This window comes from Oncorhynchus keta, chromosome 15 (assembly GCF_023373465.1).
Source record: "Oncorhynchus keta strain PuntledgeMale-10-30-2019 chromosome 15, Oket_V2, whole genome shotgun sequence".
Lineage (NCBI taxonomy): Eukaryota > Metazoa > Chordata > Actinopteri > Salmoniformes > Salmonidae > Oncorhynchus > Oncorhynchus keta.
Genome location: NC_068435.1, coordinates 45,436,617 through 45,454,014, shown reverse-complemented (window position 1 = coordinate 45,454,014; position 17,398 = coordinate 45,436,617). Strand labels below are relative to the sequence as shown.

The 17,398-nt window shown below is 41.6% G+C and overlaps 1 protein-coding gene across 1 annotated transcript in view; it reads left to right on the top strand.

Moving 5' to 3' along the window:
* Nucleotides 1–17,398, top strand: part of LOC118395058 (leucine-rich repeat and immunoglobulin-like domain-containing nogo receptor-interacting protein 3) — a 61,353-nt gene that overhangs the window by 32,434 nt on the left and 11,521 nt on the right. The window lies entirely within an intron of this gene.

Below are 17,398 nucleotides of genomic sequence, written 5' to 3'. Positions count from 1 at the left end.
TTTCACAACATCCTGTGGTGAGCCTAAAACAGGAAGGGCCAAAACGTCATCCAACCAAGGATAAAGCAGACTGGAAAGGCCAGTACTGGCGACATCGTGTGGAAGCTGTAGGCATTACAGGGCATCCTCATTTATTTTCTGTCGCCTTAGACAATACATTGACTGGAGGATTGATATTTTTATTGTGTTTTTGGTGAACAGTTTTTCGAGGGATTTTTACTCCTAAACACGTTATGTTATAGCCACAGACACGATTTAACCCGTTTTAGAGACTTTTCTATACACACATACTTATGCATATACTCATATGCATATACTATATTCCTGGCATGAGTAGCAGGACTTTGAAATGTTGCGCGATTTTTAACAAAAAGCTGCGAAAATTCGCAGTCTCCCTAAGAGGTTCTGCCAAGGCAGAACCTCTTAGGGAGACTGCGAATTTTCGCAGGGGCAAAACGAAAGATGTTTACCTTGTCAGCACAGGGGTTCAATCCAGCAACCATTCGGTTACTGGCTCAATGCTACCTGCCGCCTCATGAATCTGCCATCCCCATGCTTTACCATAGGGATGGTATTGGCCAGGTGATGAGCTGTGCCAGGTTTCCTCCAGACCTGACACTTTGCATTCAGGTCATACAGGTAATGAGTGGAGAACAGGAGGGCTTCTTAAAGAAAAACTTACAGGTCTGTGAGAGCCGGAATTCTTGGTTGGTTGGTGATCAAATACTTATGTCATGCAATAAAATACAAATGAATTACTTAAAAATCATACAATGTGATTTTCTGGATTTATGTTTTAGATTCCGTCTCTCACAGTTGAAGTGTACCTATGATATAAATTACAGACCTCTACATGCTTTGTAAGTAGGAAAACCTGCAAAATCGGCAGTGTCAAATACTTTTTCTCCCCACTATACTTTCTAGCTACATGCACCCTAAAGATTCTGGCAAGTGTGCTAGTCTATGGTCACTTTTATTATGCCTGCACATCATGGTTCACCAGCAGCCCCAAACATCTAAAGAATAAGCTACAGACCAGCCAAAACAAGCTTGGAAGAATTGTGCTTAAACTCCCCTCACACTCATCTGGAGGTCGTTATTTTTTTCTGTATCTCTGTAATGTGTCTGTTATCTATGTAATTGTATATGTATTTATGTAGAAAATAGGGACCACAATGGAAATAAATCCCTGACTTTATTGTGCAATAAAAGTATTCGGCCCCCTTGAACTTTGCGACCTTTTGCCACATTTCAGGCTTCAAACATAACAATATAAAACTGTATTTTTTTGTGAAGAATCAACAACAAGTGGGACACAATCATGAAGTGGAACGACATTTATTGGATATTTCTAACTTTTTTAACAAATCAAAAACTGAAAAATTGGACGTGTAAAATTATTCAGCCCCCTTAAGTTAATACTTTGTAGTGCCACCTTTTGCTGCGATTACAGCTGTAAGTTGCTTGGGGTATGTCTCTATCAGTTTTGCACATCGAGAGACTGAATCCCTCCTTGCAAAACAGCTCGAGCTCAGTGAGGTTGGATGGAGAGCATTTGTGAACAGCAGTTTTCAGTTCTTTCCACAGATTCTCGATTGGATTCAGGTCTGGACATTGACCTGGCCATTATAACACCTGGATATGTTTATTTTTGAACCATTCCATTGTAGATTTTGCATTATGTTTTGGATCATTGTCTTGTTGGAAGACAAATCTCCGTCCCAGTCTCAGGTCTTTTGCAGACTCCATCAGGTTTTCTTCCAGAATGGTCCTGTATTTGGCTCCATCCATCTTCCCATCAATTTTAACCATCTTCCCTGTCCCTGCTGAAGAAAAGCAGGCCCAAACCATGATGGTGCCACCACCATGTTTGACAGTGGGGATGGTGTGTTCAGGGTGATGAGCTGTGTTGCTTTTACGCCAAACATAACGTTTTGCATTGTTGCCAAAAGGTTCAATTTTGGTTTCATCTGACCAGAGCACCTTCTTCCACATGTTTGGTGTGTCTCCCAGGTGGCTTGTGGCAAACTTTAAACAACATTTTTTATGGATATCTTTAAGAAATGTCTTTCTTCTTGCCACTCTTCCATAAAGGCCAGATTTGTGCAATATACGACTGATTGTTGTCCTATGGACAGAGTCTCCCACCTCAGCTGTAGATCTCTGCAGTTCATCCAGAGTGATCATGGGCCTCTTGGCTGCACAGTGCTCCTTGGGATGTTTAAAGCTTGGGAAATCTTTTTGTATCCAAATCCGGCTTTAAACTTCTTCAAAACAGTATCTCGGACCTGCCTGGTGTGTTCCTTGTTCTTCATGATGCTCTCTGCGCTTTTAACGGACCTCTGAGACTATCACAGTTGGGGTGCATTCATACGAGACTTGATTACACACAGGTGGATTGTATTTATCATCATTAGTCATTTAGGTCAACATTGGATCATTCAGAGATCCTCACTGAACTTCTGGAGAGAGTTTGCTGCACTGAAAGTAAAGGGGCTGAATAATTTTGCACGACCAATTTTTCTGTTTTTGATTTGTTAAAAAAGTTTGAAATATCCAATAAATGTTGTTCCACTTCATGATTGTGTCCCACTTGTTGTTGATTCTTCACAAAAAAGTACAGTTTTATATCTTTATGTTTGAAGCCTGAAATGTGGCAAAGTTCAAGGGGGCCAAATACTTTCGCAAGGCACTGTATTTGTACTGTGTATGTGTAACGGTTTTCTTGAGTCGAAGAAGAGGCGGACCAAAACGCAGCGTGGTTATTATTCATGGTTCTTTAATAAAGAAACTATACATGAATAGACTAACAAAACAAGAAATGTGAAAACCGAAACAGCCCTATCTGGTGCAAACACAGAGACAGGAACAATCGCCCACAAAACCCAACACCAAACAGTCTCCCTAAATATGGTTCCCAATCAGAGAAAATGACTAACACCTGCCTCTGATTGAGAACCATATCAGGCCAAACATAGAAATAGACAAACTAGACATGTAACATAGAATGCCCACTCAGATCACACCCTGACCAAACAAAACATAGAAACATACAAAGCAAACTATGGTCACGGTGTGACAGTATGTCAGTGGAGGCTCCTCAGAGGATGGAAGAGGAGGACCATCCTCATCAGTGTATTTCATAAAGAATAATAACAGTGAAACATTAAGTTATCCTTTTTTAGATAAAACTATACTAAATATATTCACATGCTGCCAAATAAATGTATTGCCCCTGGGGCCATACTAATATGGTGACAACGACGTAGGCTGTGTGTAGCGTTAAGTGGTTATGATATGAAGGTTTGGCTTGGGAAGTTAATTCTGCCTGGTCACAGACAGCTGATGTGCTGTGCACTGAAGTCCACAAGCGAAGGGAGAAGGTGAGAGGAGGAGAGCGTAGATGCGAGAAGGAATTATCAACAACACAACGAGACCCAACCAAATCATGAAAAAACAAAAAGATAATTACTTGACTCATAGGAAAGAATTAACAAAAAAAACAGCAAACTAGAATGCTATTTGGCCCTAAACAGAGAGTACACAGTGGCAGAATACCTGACCACTGTCACTGACCCAAACATAAGGAAAGTTTTGACTATGTTCAGACTCAGTGAGCATAGTCTTGCTATTGAGAAAGGCCGCCGTAGGCAGACCTGACTCTCAAGAGAAGACAGGCTATGTGCACACTGCCCACAAAATGAGGTGGAAACTGAGCAGTACTTTCTTACCTCCTGCCCAATGCATGTTCATATTAGAGACACATATTTCCATCAGATTACACAGATCCACAGAGAATTTGAAAACAAACCTGATTTTGTTAAACTCCCATATCCACTGGGTGAAATACCAGACTGTGCCATCACAGCAGCAAGATTTGTGACCTGTTGCCACAAGAAAAGGGCAACCAGTGAAGAAAAAACACAATTGTAAATACAACCTATATTTATGTTTATTTATTTTCCCTTTTGTACTTTAACCATTTGCACATCTTTACAACACTGTATATATACATAATAGGACATTTGTAATGTCTTTATCTTTTTGGAAATTCTATGAGTGTAATGTTTACTGTTCATTTTATTTTATTTCACTTTTGTGTAGTATCTACTTCACTGGCAATGTTAACATATATTTCCCATGCCAGTAAAGCGCCTTGAAAATGATCCAATGATCAAAGGGTCCTAGGCTACCTGGCTAAAAGTTCTATTCAAGGGCAACGTTAGCTAGTTTTAAAAAATTACTTAATTTTTTACTATTTTTATTTCACATTTATTTAACCAGGTATGCTAGTTGAGAACAAGTTCTCATTTACAACTGCGACCTGGCCAACATAAAGCAAAGCATTGCAACACAAACAACAACACAGAGTTACACATGAAATAAACAAATGTGCAAATGAGGTAGGATAAAGGAGGTAAGGCAATAAATAGGCCATAGTGGCGAAATAATTACAATATAGCAATTAAACACTGGAGTGATAGATGTGCAGAAGATGAGTGTACAAGTAGAGATACTGGGGTGCAAAGGAGCAAAATAAATAAAATAGATAACTGTATGGGGATGAGGTAGTTAGATGGGCTAATTACAGGTGAGCTATGCACAGGTGAAGTGATCTATGAGCTGCTCGGACAGCTGGTGCTTAAAGCTAGTGAGGGAGATATGAGTCTCCAGCTTCAGTGATTTCTGCAATTTGTTCCAGTCATTGGCAGCAGAGAAGTGGAAAGAGAGGAGGCAGAAGGAAGAATTGGCTTTGGGGGTGACCAGTGAAATTTACCTGCTGGAGCGCATGCTACGGGTGGGTGCTGCTATGGTGACCAGTGAGCTGAGATAAGGCGGGGCTTTACTTAGCAAAGACTTATAGATGACCTGGAGCCAGTGGGTTTGGAAACAAATATGAAGTGAGGGCCAGCCAACGAGAGCATACAGGTTGCAGTGGTGGGTGGTATATGGGGCTTTGGTGACAAAACGGATGGCACTGTGATAGACTGCATCCAATTTGCTGAGTAGAGTGTTGGAGGCTATTTTATAAATGACATCACCGAAGTGAAGGATCGGTAGGACAGTCATTTTTACGGGGGTATGTTTGGCAGCATTAGTGAAGGATGCTTTTTTTTGCGAAATAGGAAGTCGATTCTAGATTTCATTTTGGATTGGAGATGCTTAATGTGAGTCTGGAAGGAGAGTTGACAGTCTAACCAGACAGCTAGGTATTTATCAACACAGGGTAGCTACATTTATCACAGGGTCGCTACATTTATTGTTATTTGTGGCCATAAAACATTATTTTGAGTTAATTATATGAAGGGGGTGTGCAATTTATTTGACAGTAGAAGGGGAGAGTCATGTGAAAATATTTTTATGACACCTTGAGTTAGACCAGCCCACTCCCCCCACCACCCCCTGCTCTCTGCTCTCCTATAGTATGAGGAATGATATACAAGCTGTTTTGCATCCGTTAGATTGGCTCGGTCTGAAATGGAGTTGACCTTCCCCTGTCATTACTCTCTCTCACTCTATTTGTCTATCTCTCGCTTCCTCGACACCCTTCTCTCTCTGGCTATCTCTCTCTCTCTCTATTTGCCTCTATCTTTCTATTTGTCTCTCTCTCTTCTTCATTGTAATTTTCTACCTCTTCCTCTCCGTGTCCCTCCCTTTCTCTTTGTATGTACTTTCATCAGCCACTCTATCCATCACTATAGCACTCTCTCTTTCACCCTTTCACATTACACTCCTCTCTTCCCCCTCTCCTCAGTTAGTCAGTCACTGTTTTAAATTCCCAGTTTTCACCTGTCTAACGAGAGAGAGGATTGAATTAATTCCTTTTCTCTTTAATTCCACAAGGAAATAAGCACACGCACAAACACACACATGCACACACACACACACACACACACACACACACACACACACACACACACACACACACACACACACACACACACACACACACACACACACACACACACACACACACACACACACACACACACACACAGACACACACAGGGTGCATTAGAAGGGTTGCTCACTCCAGGGAAATGAACACTCACTCATATGTGCACACACACAGACACGCACACACTTGCGTGCACACAGTTTCACCCACATAGGCCTCGTCTCTTTCAGGTGAAACTCCTCAACATGTAACACACTACGCCGCCAGGGACTCAAATCCTGCAGTGCCAGACGTGTCCCCCTGCTTGAAAATTACAGGCCTCTCTCATCTTTTTAAGTGGGAGAACTTGCACAATTGGTGGCTGACTAAATACTTTTTTGCTCCACAATATATATATATATCCTGTATATTTCCTTAAACATCCTGTGTTGTGTGCTTATTCTTTTACCATTGATATGTTATTTTCAGACCTTAAGGTGCATCAGGTACTGCTGGAACGTCTACCAATGGCATGTCTATCTTTTTGTGAAAAATTACACTGGTCACTCATCATGCTCATCATGCATTGATAAAGTATTTATAAAGTATAATTAGCCCACACTTTAGATGAGGCCACACAAAAATCTCATAAGGACCTATATTAAACATCTTATGAATAAAGTAATGATTAATAAGTGATGAAAAAATGATTTACTAATCAATTATAAATGCTTTATTAAGTATAGACAACTGTACAGTCATTAAAAAGTGTTGCCTAACGTCAGGGTTACTTCAGAGTTTGTTAGGGGTTTGCTCGGTCTCCCACTTTCTCTCATTATCTCTCTCTGTATCTCTCTGTCTCTCTTTTTCTCTCTGTATCTCTCTTTCTCGCTCTCTTTTTCTCTCTGTATCTCTTTCTCGCTCTCTGTATCTCTCTTTCTCACTCTCTCTGTGTCTGTTTCTCGTTCTCTGTCTCTGTTTATCTCTCTCTCTCTCTGTATCTCTCTTTCTTGCTCTCTGTCTGTCTCTCTGTGTCTCTCTTTCTCACTCTGTCTTCCTAATTGTATTAAGAGTCTAAATAACCTCTACTCTCACTAGCTAATTAGAATTTAGCACAAACAATCGCGTGCCAGAATAAATGACTGAATCACGACACAAAAACACACACACAACACCACGCAAACACACACACACTAACACCCACAAACACACACGAGAGTAAGTGGCTTGTAAGTCTGTTATCTGTGTACTAACGGGCACAATGCCAATCTACTAATCACAGAGATTTCTTCCTCTCACCCAGAAAGACTTGCTCACTTATGGTAGCTCAATGCCCTAAATGATGGCATGCCATGGCTCTCTGTTCTTATTGGAAGCTACAAGGAAGGACGCCAGAAAGATAGCTCTGGTCATCATGTATACCAGTCCCTTCCCCATTTAGCCCCAACAATCTCCCTTGTCTGCCCACTGACCGGTGGAAACTTCCCAGCAACTGGTGGATTTACGGTAAAAGAGCACAGACTTGACCTTTGAACCCAATCACGTGACTGCTTTAGGCACTGGAGGTGGGAAAAAAAGGGATGTCACAGTGTAGAAATAGAATGTATGGAATTACACGTGTGTGTCATATGAGAGCTGATCAGCTGTGTAATTAGCATAAGTGTGTCATCTCGGAGGAACGTTGAGGAGTTTCTGTGTTTTGTTGACAGGCACAGAAGTAGCAGAGTGTTACTTTATTCAACAGCTCAGCAAAAACAATGTTGAAGTGCTTAGTGGCTGCATGGTGAGTCTTGTTGTTTATACTGTACCCGGTGTCCCAAAGCTGCAATGTTGGGAAAATCTCCCTTCCAATTTACTTCATATTTATAATGTCTCCAAGCCCCCTTATTTGCGTGTGTGTGTGTGTGTGTGTGTGTGTGTGTGTGTGTGTGTGTGTGTGTGTGTGTGTGTGTGTGTGTGTGTGTGTGTGTGTGTGTGTGTGTGTGTGTGTGTGTGTGTGTGTGTGTGTGTGTGTGTGTGTGTGTGTGTGTGTGTGTGTGTGTGTGTGTGTGTGCCTTTGCGTGTTTGGGGACCCATGTGTGTGTCTGGCAGTGTGCAAATATACAGTATGTGTGTGAGTCATAGAGAAAAGCAGGTCACTGCAAGGTGTCTAAGTCATTAGCTTAGCCAAAGCTATTTAAATGTTCCGTTCTACAGGCGTTATCTCCAGCCCTGCTCTTAAGGGACACGTTCCACGGCATGATCTTATTGTAGCGCCACTGACTGCAGCTATGGAGTTATGATGTATAGAGTGTACGACTTAGATACTATCGTTACTCAGCACAGGGGTAGCTCTCAATAGTGTAAAATGGCCTTGTCTCCTTGTCTCATCTCCTTCATCTGCACTGAACTGACGAGACAGGCAAGTTTAAGCAATATGGATGCCCGACAGGAATTGTCTTTCACCCATCCAGTTCTTCCATGTCAGTTCAAAAGGAGGAAGGGAGAGGTGAGTTTAGACTTTTGAGATGCAACCTGTTTCAGAAATCCCTGTACTGTGAAAGGATGGGAATTAACAGCCCAAGACAAGGACAGATAGCCACACTTCAGACAACTGGATCCCCAGTGAGTCCAGAACAAGCATCCCTACCTCGGTGACAGAGCATGATGAGGTCTGTTAACCAATCATACTCATCCCGGCAAGACAACAACCCGCCCTTCATTAGAATTATTAGTGTCTGTTTCTGTGTGTGCATGTACGTGCTTGCGTGTGTGTGTGCATGCGCACGTCTGTGTGTGTGTGTATGAGTGCATCATCTCATTAGCAAGATTATTACATTAGCTTAACAGCTGGAGCAGTAGAGAGGGGGAAGCAAGGCTGAATCATGTCGTGAATCACCCACCTCCAGCCTTTTCTCTTATACCCATCACCTCCCTATCTCCTCCTGGACCACTCTGTGTGTTCTTATGGATACAGTAGATTCATTGTGTATCCATATGCGACAATAACAATTACAGCCAAACATCGATAGCTGTCTGGCTGTGCTTGCTCAGCAAACAGGGGACATCCTAAGGACATGTGGGGACATTCCCATTAGGTCCCACTGATGTTCTGAGAACGTTCTAGGAACATTAAAACACGACATTAACTTCAGTACAGGTCCCGGGTTTGGGCACAGTATAACGTTATAATAAGGTACTTTGATGTCCATCAGGGAATGTTATGAAAAGGTTCCTATCTGATTCTGAGAGAACGTTATCCATGAGACATGGAATAAAAGAAGGAAGGAAAGCGCTGCTAGGGTACCCATTAGTAGGTCTTTGTAGTGGTCTTTGGTAAAAGGGTCACCAAAAAGAAAGGAGGGCGAAGGCATTTTTCATATTTTTAATAAAAATGCCTTTATTTGCATGTCAATGGAACCAAGATTTAGAAGCTCTGGCGTGTTTCGGCTGCGTGCCCTTTGTCAGGGAGTACAACGATTCAATGATACAATGTCTTATTTTGAACAAAGCATTTTCACCATCAACCCTGATTGAAAGGTGAGGGGTTACAGAATACTTCATCAGTAATAGTCATAGGACAACATCTAGTAAACAATAATAATATACAGAGATATCATCATTTACATAAGTATTCACACCACTGAGTCAATACTTTGTAGAAGCACCTTTTGGAAGCGACAACATCTCTGAGTCTCTACTGGCTCAGTCTCTAAGAGCGTTGCACACCTGGATTGTACAATATTTGCACATTTATCTTTTCTAAATGATTAAAGCTCTGTCAAATTGTTTGTTGATCATTGCTGACAACAATTTTCAGGTCTTGCCATAGATTTTCAAGTAGATTTAGGTCCAAACTGTAACTTGGCCACTCAGAAACATTCACTGTCTTCTTGGTAAGCAACTCCAGTGTAGATTTGGCCTTTAGGTTATTTTGTTATTGGTTATTTTGTTTTTGGTTTAGGTTATTGTCCTGCTGAATGGTGGATTCAGCTCCCAGTGTCTGGTGGAAAGCAGACTATAAATCAGATTTTCCTCTAGGATTTTGCCTGTGCTTAACTCCATTACATTTATTTTTTTATCCAGAAAAACTCCACAGTCCTTAACGATTACAAGCATACCCATAAGATGATGTAGCCACCACTATGCTTAAAAATAAGTTATTGTATTGGATTTTCCCCAAACATAAGACACTGTATTCAGGACAAAAAAATTAATTGCTTTGACACATTTTTTGTAGTATTCCTTTAGTATTGTATTCTGTACAGACTACCTTCTTTTCACTCTGCAATTAGGTTAGTATTGTGGAGTAACTACAATGTTGTAGTTTTCCCCTATCACAGCCAATAAAATCTGTAACTGTTTTAAAGTCACCATTGAATGGTTTCCTTTACACTCCAGCAACTGAGTTAGGAAAGGATGATTGTATCTTTGTAGTGACTGGGTGTACGATACACCATCCAAAGTGTAATTAATAAAGTGTTAAAAAATGATTTACCCATTTACCAATAGCTGCCCTTCTTTGCGAAGGATTGGAAAACCTCTTTGTGGTTGAATCAGATAATTGTATGTGTGGGGTACAGTGATGATGGAGTCATTCAAAAATCATGTTAACCCTATTACGTCCATGCAATTTATTATGCGATTTAAGCAAATTTTTACTCCTGAACTTATTTAGGCTTGGCATAACAAAGGGGTTGAATACTTACTGACTCAAGACTTTTCAGCTTTTTGTTTTTTATCAATTTGTAAAAAATAAAAAAATAAAACATATTGTGGGGTATTGTGTGTAGGCCTGTGACACAAATTTTTATACATTTTATCCATTTTAATTTCAGGCTGTAACAAAATGTGGAAAAACGAAATGGGTGTGAATACTTTAACTGCTTTGGGAGGAAGACCCCACTATTTGCCGAGGGAATTCACTTTTGTTATTATCACCGCTGTTTGCCGTTTACATACCGCCACAAGCTAACACAACGGCGGCACTCGGCAAACTGTACAAGACCATTTTAGCCAGCAAGAATCCTTTCATCCGGATGCAGCATTTATCATCACAGGAGATTTTAACCAAGCAAGTTCAAAACAAATTATCCCAAAATATCACCAACATGTCTCCTGCCCCACGAGAGGCAACAACGTGCTAGACCACGTGTACAAAAACATATGTGATGCATACAAAGTAATCTCCCGCCCCCACTTCGGCCAATCAGATCACGTCTTTCTGTTCCTACTCCCCACCTACAAGCAGCAGCCCAAGAGGAATTCACCAGAATAGAGAATAGTGAGGTGCTGGATGGATGTGGCGGACTCAATGCTGCAGGGTTGTTTTCAGAATACTTGTTGGAAAATGTTCAAAGACTCATCCAAAGATACATCCATCAACACTGAGGAATATATTTTTCATCGTCAGTCACAAGAATTGTCAGGAAATGTGTTGTACATTGTACCCACAATAACAATCTGGACATACCCCAACCAAAAACTCTGGATGAACAGAGAAATCCTTACCATGCTAAGAGCCCGTACTGCAGCATTCAATGTCAGCCAAACAAACCCTAATGAATCGGTTGCGCACGATGCTTACAAGGCAAATAGGTACGAGCTTCGCAAATCCATTCGGGAGGCATAAAGACAATATAGCCTGAAATTTTAATCACTGTTCGATAACTCAGACTAGCGACGCATGTGGCCAGGACTACAGGCTATCACGGACTACAAAGGCAAATCCAGCTGTGTGGTGCCCATCAAAGCCTCCCTCCGAGACCAGCTCAATGCATTCTATGCTCGCTTCGAGGCAGACACCACCGAGCCTTCCAGAAGGGCTCTAGCTGATCCTGACGACCAGGTACATCCCCCCGAGGCTGACGTCAGGAAAACTCTTAAGAGAGTGAATACTTACAAAGCCGTGGGTCCAGATAGAATCCCTGGCCGTGTCCTCAGAGTGTGCACTGACCAGCTGGTAGGCGTCTTCTCGGATATCTTCAACCTGTCCCTGTCACACTTGTTTCAAGGAGACCACCATCATCCCAGTTCCCAAGAAAACCAAGGTGACAAGCCTAAATGACTATCACCCAGTCATCATAAAGTTATTTGAAAAGCTTGTCATGGCCCACATCAAGACCAGAATGCCGGACACACTGGATCCACTGCAATTTGCCTACCCCTCCAATAGATCCATGTTATATGCTATTTCCATCGCAATTCATATGGCCCAAACACACCTGGGTAGTAGGAACACCTATGTGAGAATGCTGTTCTTTGACTGGAGTTCATCATTCAACACTATTGTTCCCTTCAAGCTCATCACCAACAGGAAGAGGATGCCAATATTCAAAAAGAAAGTGAGCAAGGGGTGGGGTCCAAACCAATGTGGTGGTAATTGCAGTGAAATGTTCTGTCCACTGTGCACACCTCCAAAATGTGAGTGTGTGTGTGTCTGTGTGTGTGTGTGAGATAACTGAGTGAGGAATGGGTGTGTCGAGATGCAGAGAGACAATGATAGCACAATGAGAAATGGAAGGTCCCGTTCATATTAATAGGGGTTGATTAAACTGTGAGGGTGAAGGAACACACACCTGGGAGCTGATCGTTTCTTTGTTTTCTCTTGGTAGCAGGCTTATTACTGAGAGTTATGGGACGGAGTGAGCTCCACTCTGTCTCTAGGCTTGTTACAACACAAAGGGAGAGGGGGACACACACACACACAGTGGGACACACAAAGACTCACTTAGTTCCTTTTTTGTCTCGGGCTGTGTACTCCCCTTAGAGTGCGGTATTGAATAATAAATTGCAACTTTTATGCTTTACACCACAATCCACACATGCACGCACACACACTCTCTGGCACACACACGCACACACACACATAAACACGCATATGCACAAACACACCAATGGAGGCTACTGAGGGGAGGACGGCTCATAATATTGGCTGGAACGGAGTGAATAGAAAGATGTCAACACATGGAGACCACGTGTGCTACTGTAGAAACGACAACACAATATACAGAAAATCAGGAACTTACTTTGATAGGAACACACACACATGTCCAAAGTTGTTATTTGTAAGGAAAACTAAAATGAAGGCAATGTGAGAGTCAGCCAGAAAATGTGCCAAGGGGGAAACGTTTGTGAAAAGCCTGTTCTGACTAGAGATGCGCAAATGTCTGCATACTTGATCTGGGGAAACACGGGGGAAGAGCTTGGGCTCTCATCAGAGAGATGTTTGTCCGGCTCAGTAAAGCCACAAACATAAATTGTCCGCAACAGTGAAATGGGTTACTTCTTATGTGAATTAATGAGTAGGCGGAACACGCTCAATTCAAATCATTTGAAATTGTCAAGTTGAAACATAGCCTATAGATAATTAGCAGGCAGCGTGCCTTGGTTTTAGGGCAGCATGGGTTAACTGTCCTGTTGCGTAACGATCAAATTTTGGAGCAGTGAGTGCATTCTGACATCACCCCCCAAGGGGCAACAGTTTGGAACTCACGCATGGAAAGGTTAAAAGTCTAAGCCTTACTGCAATTAGCCCATAGAAACGCATTGAATAACAGATTCGTACATAGAAAAACAATAACTCAAAATAACGTTTTTTTTAAATGTGTTTTTAAGTGTCTGTCCTATATCTGAGAGATATAAGAAAAATCAGGAAACTATATATCTGAATGTTTTATTTTTTGACTGTTGTTTTCTGCTCTTTTGTGGATGTCAGGAGTTGTACTTGATGTGTCAGACATTCTAGCTGATGTCTAGTTCCAGTGTGATTTGCAGGCTTTTAAAAAAGAGCTTATTGTACTATCCGAGATGTGGTATGCTTGCTTATCTAAGATGTGATGAGAGAGGGAGAGACAGATAAATACTACCGTTCAAAAGTTTGGGGTCACTTAGTATCCTAGTATTAAAAAAAAAAAAGAAATGCACATTTTTTTGTCCATTAAAATAACATCAAATTGATCAGAAATACAGTGTGGACATTGTTAATGTTGTAAATGACTATTTTAGCTGGATTTGGCCAGCTACAATAGTCATTTAAAACACTAACTAGCAATGTCTACACTGTATTTCTGATAAATTTGATGTTATATTAATGGACAAAAAAAATTGCTTTTCCTTCAAAAACAAGGACATTTGTAAGTGACCCCAAACTTTTGAACGGTGAGAGAGAGAGAGAGAGAGAGAGAGAGAGAGAGAGAGAGAGAGAGACAGAGCGAGAGACAGAGAGAGAGACAGAGAGAGAGACAGAGAGAGAGACAGAGAGAGAGAGTCTGTCCTTCACATATCATCTCCATTCAGAGAGGTTTGTGTCATCAGCACATAAGAATTTCCCGGTGGCCTTTATTCCTTACATCTCTCTCTCTCACCTCTCTCAATTCCCCATCTCTCTCTTTCTGTCTTTCAACGCTTCATCGCTCTCTCTCCATCTCTGCCGCGCACACACTCTTTCACTCTCACTCATTGTTGTTGACATGGAGAGCATACAGAATGTGCCCCATATTCATCGGTTGCACCTGACGTCATAAACAGTGGTGCCTGCCATGGAGGGATGCTATTACCTTGCAGTGGTGTGTCCATGTCTATATGTGTGGGTGCCTGCATGCGGTATGTGTTTGTGTGTGTGTGAGTGTGCGTGCGTGCTTGATTGCGTGTGTGCGTGTCTGCTGGACACTTTTGTGGCCAGCCCAAAGTGAGCAGCAGAGGTCCACTTATAGCTAACAGCATGCCACCTGAAAATGTGGCCTGTCAACTTCATAATGTCAACGACAGCTTTTGGATACCTTCCTTGGATCGATATGCAGTAATTCATTTTCAAGATACAGGCACTCTTCAATCAAATTTAGATAGACATCTCCCAAAATCGCACAAAAAACGTATCGTAGGCTTTCTGGCCAAGTTCAAAAGACGGAGATATTCATTTTGAAAACTGATATTTGTATTGATTTCTTTAGCAGGAAGACATTATCCAATGGCCCTCGTCAGAACATTTGACTAAAACTTTGGAAATATGAATCACCATTAGGGTAACCTGTCTCTCTGATTCTTGTTTAATGGTTGTTATTGAGATTCGTTAATGTGTTTGTTTCTGTAATGAGCTGAGGCTCATGTGAGGACTCGTGTCTGTCTTAGTCATAGTTTATATTTTCCGGCTAGGCTTTTATCGAAATCTCTTCTTCTCTCTCCATTTCCTTCCTTCCTTCCTTCCTTCTCTCTCTCTCTCTCTCTCTATCTCTCTCTCTCTATGTGACCTCTTATTGAGGCCGTGGGACTGCCACAGTAAAGCAATGGGAATGTGATGCTAAGCCTTGTGCTACGCTTGGCTTGGGCTTAAAATGGGCAAACTAAGCATGGATTGAATATGGGACTTACTGGTACTTAGCTATGGAAAGTACTTTCCCCGGGAAAGTACAGACTTGTCAAGTTCCCGCCTCAATTTGTCTCGTGACAAGAAATGTAGAAGCTCTCCGAATATCCTGCTGACTGGATGACTGCACTCGCCTGACTGCTACTAAATTGGGTTTGTGTGAGAAGGTTTACGAGGCTTACAAAGCATGTGTGTGTGTGTGTGTGTATTTGTCCCTCCTCTAGCGATAGTAAATATCTACTGTGTAGTTGTGTATTTGTGGATGGTTGAGCAGGCTGCTGTCTCTAAACCCAGGCATGGCTTATGGAGAGAGAGGCTGGGCTTTAGGGAGGACCATGCTCTACGGCCCATATACCAGCCGTGCCAGTCAACATGTCTGACCTATTTACACACACACACACACACACACACACACACACACACACACACACACACACACACACACACACACACACACACACACACACACACACACACACACACACACACACACACACACACACACACACACTACCTGATACCAGCACAGGGATGGAAACAGACACACAGAGTCAGACAGACGTATGTATTTGTGGACATACAGACAGAGCTAAAAAAAAAACAGTTTATACATGCTCAGGATGAACCCTGTGCTTTGTATGCTGACAACTACTAGCATCTTGCAGGTCTCTCTCAAAATGATAATGTTGATATCCTAAAAGGTGGTCTGACCTATGTTCCTTCAGCCCTATGACTCTGAAAAGCTTCTACCCCCAAGCCATAAGACTGCTAACCAAACTATCTGCGTTAACCCTTTTAACATTCACTTTTTGCTGTTACTGTTATCCATATTATCTATCCTGTTGGCGAGTCACTTTATTCCTAGTTACATTTAAATTTAGCAGACTCCCTTATCCAGAGCAACTAGGGTTAAGTGCCTTGCTCAATGGCACATTGACAGATTTTTCACCTCGTCAGCTCTGGGATTCAAACCAGCAACTTTTCGGTTACTGGCCCAACACTCTTAACCGCTAGGCTACCTCAATTACTTCGTACCCCTGCACATCGACTCGGTACTGGTATATAGCCAAGTTATCATTACTCATTGTGTCCATTATTACTTTTATTATTAAGAGTGATTACTTTCATATTATTTAGTCATTTTCTCTCTCTCTGCTTTGTTGGGAAAGGCCCGTAAAGTAAGCATTTCAGTCTAAGTCTACACCTGTTGTTTACGAAGCATTTGACAAATAAAAATGTATTTGATGTTCCCTCAGCTCTCCATGTCTAACAATGACAAAGAAAATCTAGACAAATATGTATGGGACCTGCTGAATATTTTCAATCAATATGACCTTGATTCTTTGGTCAATGTTACAGCAGCCCCAAATGCATGTTCTGAGATGTAAAAATATGTATATACAGTTGCAATCGGAAGTTTACATACACCTTAGCCAAATTCATTTAAAGTTTTTCACAATTCCTGACATTTAAACATAGTAAGAATTCCCTGTCTTAGGTCAGTTAGGATCACAACTTTATTTTAAGAATGTGAAATGTCTGAATAATAGTAGAGAATGATTTATTTCAGCTTTTATTTCTTTCATCACATTCTCAGTGGGTCAGAAGTTTAAATACACTCAATTAGTATTTGGTAGCATTGCCTTTAAATAGTTTCACTTGGGTCAAACGTTTCGGGTAGCCTTCCACAAGCTTACCATGATAAGTTGGGTGAATTTTGTCCCATTCCTCTTGACAGAGCTGATGTAACTGAGTCAGGTTTGTAGGCCTCCTTGCTCGCACACACTTTTTCAGTTCTGCCCACACATTTTCTATAGGATTGAGGTCAGGGCTTTGTGATGGCCACTCCAATACCTTGACTTTGTTATCCTTAAGCCATTTTGCCACAACTTTGGAAGTATGCTTGGGATCATTGTCCATTTGGAAGACCCATTTGCGACCAAGCCTTAACTTCCTTACTGATGTCTTGAGATGTTGCTTCAATATATTCACATAATTGTCCTGCTTCATGATGCCATCTATTTTGTGAAGTGCAACAGTCCCTCCTGCAGCAATGCACCCCCACAACATGATGCTGCCACCCCCATGCTTCACGGTTGGGATGGTATACTTCGGCTTGCAAGCCTCCCACTTTTTCCTCAAAACATAAGAATGGTCATTATGGCCAAACAGTTCTA